At 38.9% G+C, this 6,103-nt stretch overlaps 1 pseudogene; it reads left to right on the forward strand.

The window, feature by feature from the left end:
* LOC124402553 overlaps window positions 1-6,103 on the forward strand; it is a 311,654-nt pseudogene that overhangs the window by 56,467 nt on the left and 249,084 nt on the right.

A 6,103-nucleotide genomic window follows, 5' to 3' on the forward strand; every position in this document is an offset into this window, starting at 1 on the left:
GTGATGATGTTGAAAAAGGCCACAAACATTAGACTGACAAGTCATACAAATAACACTAACCTTTGCTTTCATGCACTGATATAAAAATAAAGTCTTCTCCCTTTCATCATTTATAGTACGCCTTCATGTATCGTTCTTCACAAGCACTGTGATGTGATGTAAGTTTCTGCAGGTGACTCTGATGGTTTTGAACCTACCAGATCTGTGAATCACTAGTGTTTGCCTACCTTTATCTTCTCTTCAAGGCCATCCGACACATCATCCACTGCAATGTAATTTACAGAAAACAAAAATTATGTTTGGCTTTGAAATGAACAATGCCAACTTGAGGTTGTTCTAACTTTAGTAAAATATTTTTCCATTTTGTTCCTCGTACTAGTTCTTAAACCTCAAGAGAGATCTCAGTACTAACTGACATTACACAAGACTTACAGTTAAATAATCATTTCTGTGTTCTGTGTCCAGTTACTGTTAAAACTACTGTGCCATTACTAACATTTCAGAATCTAAGGACAATTGTCCAACATTATTTTTACAATTTTATTGAAGCCATTAGAAATTAGTTTTCAAGAAAAATGAATGCATGAAAAAATAAAAATGTAAGGTATTTTTAAAGGTATTTTATAGACATGAACATTACACTTTTAATATCACAAATTACATAATTATTTTACTAAATCATTTCATATAGTTTAATTCTATCAAGTATTCTGCCACTTAAAAGCATTTCAAATATTTACAAATAATTAGAAATACTGAAAAAGCTTTTGAAATAAAAATTTTCACTAAAAGTAGTACTTTTTAAAAAAGAAACCTGTAAAAATTTATGATAAATGTGTAATAAATTATACATTTATTTTTAAAAAATGTATTATAAATTTTAACTAGCTGCATATATCTCTATGCTTTAGAAATGATTTCAAACAATATTCCACACTTAAATTCATGTTCTCACCTGTGCATCCAGAGCTGCTATACAGAGATGATGTGTAACTAGTTTTTCAATTCAATTCATTTTTATTTGTATAGCTCTTTTAACAATGAACATTGTCTCAAAGCAGCTTTACACAAATAATGTGGTGATTAAAAGTGAATATGTTCTTTATAAGTAAGTTTGTCCCTGATGAGCAAGCCGGTGGCGACTGTGGCAAGGAAAAACTCCCCGAGATGGCATAAGGAAGAAACCTTGAGAGGAATCAGACTCAAGAGAGAACCCATCCTCATCCGGGTTGCACCGAATGTCCATTTGTAGCAGATATACGATGTTGCGGGGTACAGTGATGATGATCAGAAGCGAAAAGTAGTCCTGAGTCAGTGTAGGAAACTGTTGACATTATCTACAGTCCAATCCATCCTCGAAGCGCCCGTTTTTACTCCGGAATTTCATGGAACCACCCAAGGTGTTGATGAGAAACCGTCTCAAGCTGCACAGAGTGGCCTCCAGTCGAAGTGAACACTATCCAGAGGCAGGCCTGGACGAAGTGGGAAAATCCACGGAGGGGAGAGGGGCAGGAACAGTGGTCACTGGAGCCTCAGGAGCATGTTTTACTTGACAGAGAGAGAGAGAGAGAGAGAGAGAGAGAGAGAGAGAGAGAGAGGAGGGTGACAGGAAGAGAAGGATATGGATTATTAAGTGTCCTTATTGTTGTTTGAAAGTTAATGTCACTGTGCAGTTTGGACTCCGGCAAGACTCGCTATGGCAGCATAACTACAAGGGAGAACCAGAAGCTAACACAGACATGAGTGATCTCTGGGATAAGAGACGACCCACCACACCACCGTCAACGAACCTGAGTGAACGTGTGAATGTGAGGGGACGACAGCATACAAATATCCCAGTTTACCAAACACTCTATATCCATGTTTCCTCCAGATCTGTGCCTTCACCTAAGAAAAAAATCTACTGATCAAAGGCTTGACTAAATAAATGTGTTTTCAACCTCAACTTGAACACTGAGACTGTGTCTGAGTCCCGAACACTAATTGAAAGGCTGTTCCATAACTGTGGGGCTTTATAAGAGAAAGATCTGCCCCCTGCTGTAGTCTTCGTTATTTGAGGAACCAACAAATAGCCTGCTTCTTTTGACCTAAGTAGGCATGGAGGATCATACTGGTAAAGATGTTCACTCAGATACTGCGGTGCGAGACCGTTAAGTGCTTTATACGTTAGTAGTAGTATTTTATAATCAATGCGAGATTTGTTCGGGAGCCAGTGTAGACTGATTAAAACAGGAGTGATGTGGTCATATTTCCTAGATCTAGTGAAAACTCTTGCTGCTGCATTCTGAACTAACTGAAGCTTATTTATGCACTTCCTCGCACACCCAGTCAGTAAAGTGTACAGTAGTCTAATCTAGAAGTAACAAAAGCATTAACTAGTTTTTTTGCATCCTGTAACGACATCATATTTCTAATTATAGCAATATTTCTAAGGTGAAAGAAGGTGATCCTGGTGATATTATTCACTTTATGTACAATTGTACATGTGTTTATGTACAATTTCACCAAGTGCCAGCATACAGTATATAAAGAGAAAAGCAGTGGGCCTAAGACAGATCCTTGAGGAACATCAAACTTTACCTCAGAGAGTGTGGAGAACTCAACATTTACATCAACAAACTGATAGGGATCAGTCAAATAAGACCTGAGCCAAGAGAGAGCTGTTCCCTTTAATTCCAACAACGTTCTCAAGTCTAGCAAGCAGTATAGTGTGATCAATGATGTCAAACGCTGCACTAAGGTCGAGCAAAACAAATAAAGAGACAAAACCCTGATCAGAGTCCAATAGCAGGTCATTCACCACCTAAACTAGCTCCGTCTCTGTGCTATGATGAGGCTAAAATCCTGACTGATACATTTCAAAAATGTTATTCATAAGTAGATGTGAGCATAACTGCTATGCTACAACCTTTTCTATAATTTTGGATATAAAAGGGAGATTTGATATTGGTCTGTAGTAGAAAAGCTGACATGGGTCAAGGTCAGGTTTCTTAATTAGGGGTTTGATAACTGCCAGTTTATAGGATTAAGGTACATAACCAGTGCTAATGGAAGAGTTTATTATTTTTAAAACAGGTTCAGTTACCTCTGGAATTATCTGGAAACTTGTAGGCAAAGGATCGAGAATGCAGGTTGATGATTTTGATGAGGAAATTAATGAAATTAAGTCATTCTCATGAATAGGAGTGAAGCTTTTTAATTGATTGTCTGTTATAATTACACTGCTGTCTACAGGGTTACTTGTAAAATAATTTGGATTTATATTAACCGTCTGGATTTCTTGCCTGATGTTTTCAATTTTATTATTAAAAAATTGAATGAAATCATTACTACCTAATGATGGTGTGCTTGTTAGTGCAGTGCTTTTATTTCCTGTAAATGTTGCTACCGTGCTGAATAAAAATCTAGGATTATGCTTGTTATTTTCTATGAGGGTGGAGAAATATGCTGATCTAGCAGCACTAAGAGATTTTCTATAATTTAGGAGGCTTTCCTTCCATGCTATTTGAAATACTGTTAATTTTGTTTGATGCTATTTACGTTCTAATTTTCGAGTGGTCTGTTTTAAGGTGTGCGTATGATCATTATACCACTGTGCTAATTTTTTCTCCCTGATCATTTTGGTCTTAAGGGAAGCTACATCATCTAGAGTATAACATAACGTTGATTCTAGGTATTTAGTGGCCCAGTCAGGCTCTGCGGGGTCAGATGGAGATCTATTTAATATCGTAATTTCTGGAAGATTTTTGATAAAACACGCTGCTGTAGCTAACGTGAAAGTACGCTTTACACGATAACGTGGTGAGGAAGTAATGCAATGACTGAGGCAGATTTTAAAAGAGATGAGATAATGGTCTGAAATAGCTTCAGACTGTTGAATTATGACTTTTTATGAAGTTTTATCTTCTTGTAAGCAGAAGTGTCGGTCAGTCAAACATCACGAATATGATATTACACTGCATTTTAATCTTCAACTAAAATTATTTGGCAAAATATTAAAACGAATAACACTGTGAAATTCGGCTGACATTTTCATAATGTTTTGACGAATAAATTGCGTTTTCTAGTCGAGAGAACTGCATTATAGAAGTAAAGAAATGCAGTTCTGACAGTATTAAAGGGGAGAGGGGGATAGTCACGGTGAGGACATGAAACGTCAGGTTCTGTGTAGTCTATCAGTACCGAGACTCGGTGCACGCGCTCTCTCCCTCTCCCCCCAACTTTTCATTTTTTTTTGTTCCTTTTCTGTTTTCTTTACTATACGGTGGATCATCATGTCTGCTCTCACAGAATAAACACATTTCCTGCTCAAAGTCAGACCTAATGACAATTTTTTAAAGCACACAATGTAGATGTAATGTCCTGATATTTCATATTTGGATTTATTAAACAGTTCACAAAAAGACTGATATTTATAAAATGCTTTTAAACTATTACAAGCCCTTGTAATCTACAGAACAAATATCATGTTACAGTTTAAGGGAAGATAAAATTAATAATAAAGAGTCGAAAGAAGTGAGGCCTGACTTGAATGAGACCAAACTATGGAAAGATGAGGGAATTTCGCGGTTCCACTTCAAAAACGTCGACTTAAAAGGGTTGGCGAGTTAACCGAGCTCGAGATAAGTGGGTTCGACTGTATGTACTTTTGCCACCTCTGGGCAACTGTATAAAGATCAAGTGGCCTTTCAAGAGGAATTCCGACAATTTAAAATCCTTCATAAGGATATGCAGAATTTAACAGTAAATACGCAGGCAGCTCTGCTAGCTCCCAGACTACAGCGGGTCATAGAGACTCCAGTCCCATTGCCCGGAACTATCCATAAACCACCTGCAGCAGTGGTGCCAGAGACAGTGCCCTATATTTGGCAGCCTACACCCTGCAGACCCCAAGTGGCACTTAGAGTCCCTTAAAGTCAGAAACAGATGCATGTGCCAGCGGGACAAGCCCACAGCCTGATGCCGATCATAATCCAACAATTCCAAATTTCACATGTCCTGACCCTGTCGAGTTCGCTCATTTAAATTTAGCCCTTGATAACATTCTCCCTGATGATGCATTTGAGCTCTGCAAGTATCAGTTTCTTCTAGAACACCTCAAATTTCCAGAGGCTTGCCTAATAGCAGATTAATTTTTAAATTCCTCTTGGCCATACACAGACACTATGCACTTACTGACAGATACGGACTACCTTATCAGTTAGCTTAACTAAAATAGCAGCAGTCATGGATGCCCCTGATGTCCAACCTGGAGATGCAGCCAGTTTCGATCTGTTTGCCCTCCAAATCCAAACTCTCGTGGGTCTCCTGAAGTCATTAGGTTCTGAGGGAGATGTGGAACTATGGTGCGGCCCAAACCAGGACCAGCAGCGAAGCATAAACTCGCTTCTGTCCTGCATGGAGCTGACCGAACCCCAGAAGCAGCTACTCAGGTGCTGAAGCCCTCGCATCAGCCCTCGCCAGCACGGGGATCTCAACAGATCAGAGTTCTCTGCCCATACTGTGACAGTACTGAACATTACTCACGTCAATGCACCACTTCCCAGGCGTTTAGTACAGAGCAGGTGATCACAGACAACAAGCGTTGTTGGAAATGTGGACGATCACACTTAGCTAAAAAATTGTACCCTAAAGAAACCCTGTCGTTTTGCAGTGGGAAGCATCTTCAAATACTTAATGAGATTAATAGCTGACTTTAAAAGGAGAGTACCTGTCTAGTGAGTTCTATAAACAAAACCCTTTATCTAGACAGGTCAGAAGGTTCCAAGCGTGTTCTGCTGAAAGTGATTCCTGTTGTATTACAACATAAAAATCGAGCCCTGAACTCTTATGCAGTACTCGATGACTGGTCCAAAAGGACAATGCTACTCTGAGCTGCAGTTAAGAAACTAGGGCTGCAAGAACAGAAGGAAGATTTAATATTAAGAACAATTCGACAAGATGTCAAGAAACTCAATGGAGCAGCAGTTTCCTTTAGAGTACGCTCTATATCGCAGCCCCAACGAAACTACCAAATCCAGAATGCCTTCACCTCTGAACACTTATGTTTGGCTGAGCACTCGCATCCCATTGCAACACTACCAACACCTTAAGGACATTCCTT

Source organism: Silurus meridionalis, chromosome 19 (assembly GCF_014805685.1).
Source record: "Silurus meridionalis isolate SWU-2019-XX chromosome 19, ASM1480568v1, whole genome shotgun sequence".
NCBI classification, from domain to species: Eukaryota; Metazoa; Chordata; class Actinopteri; order Siluriformes; family Siluridae; genus Silurus; species Silurus meridionalis.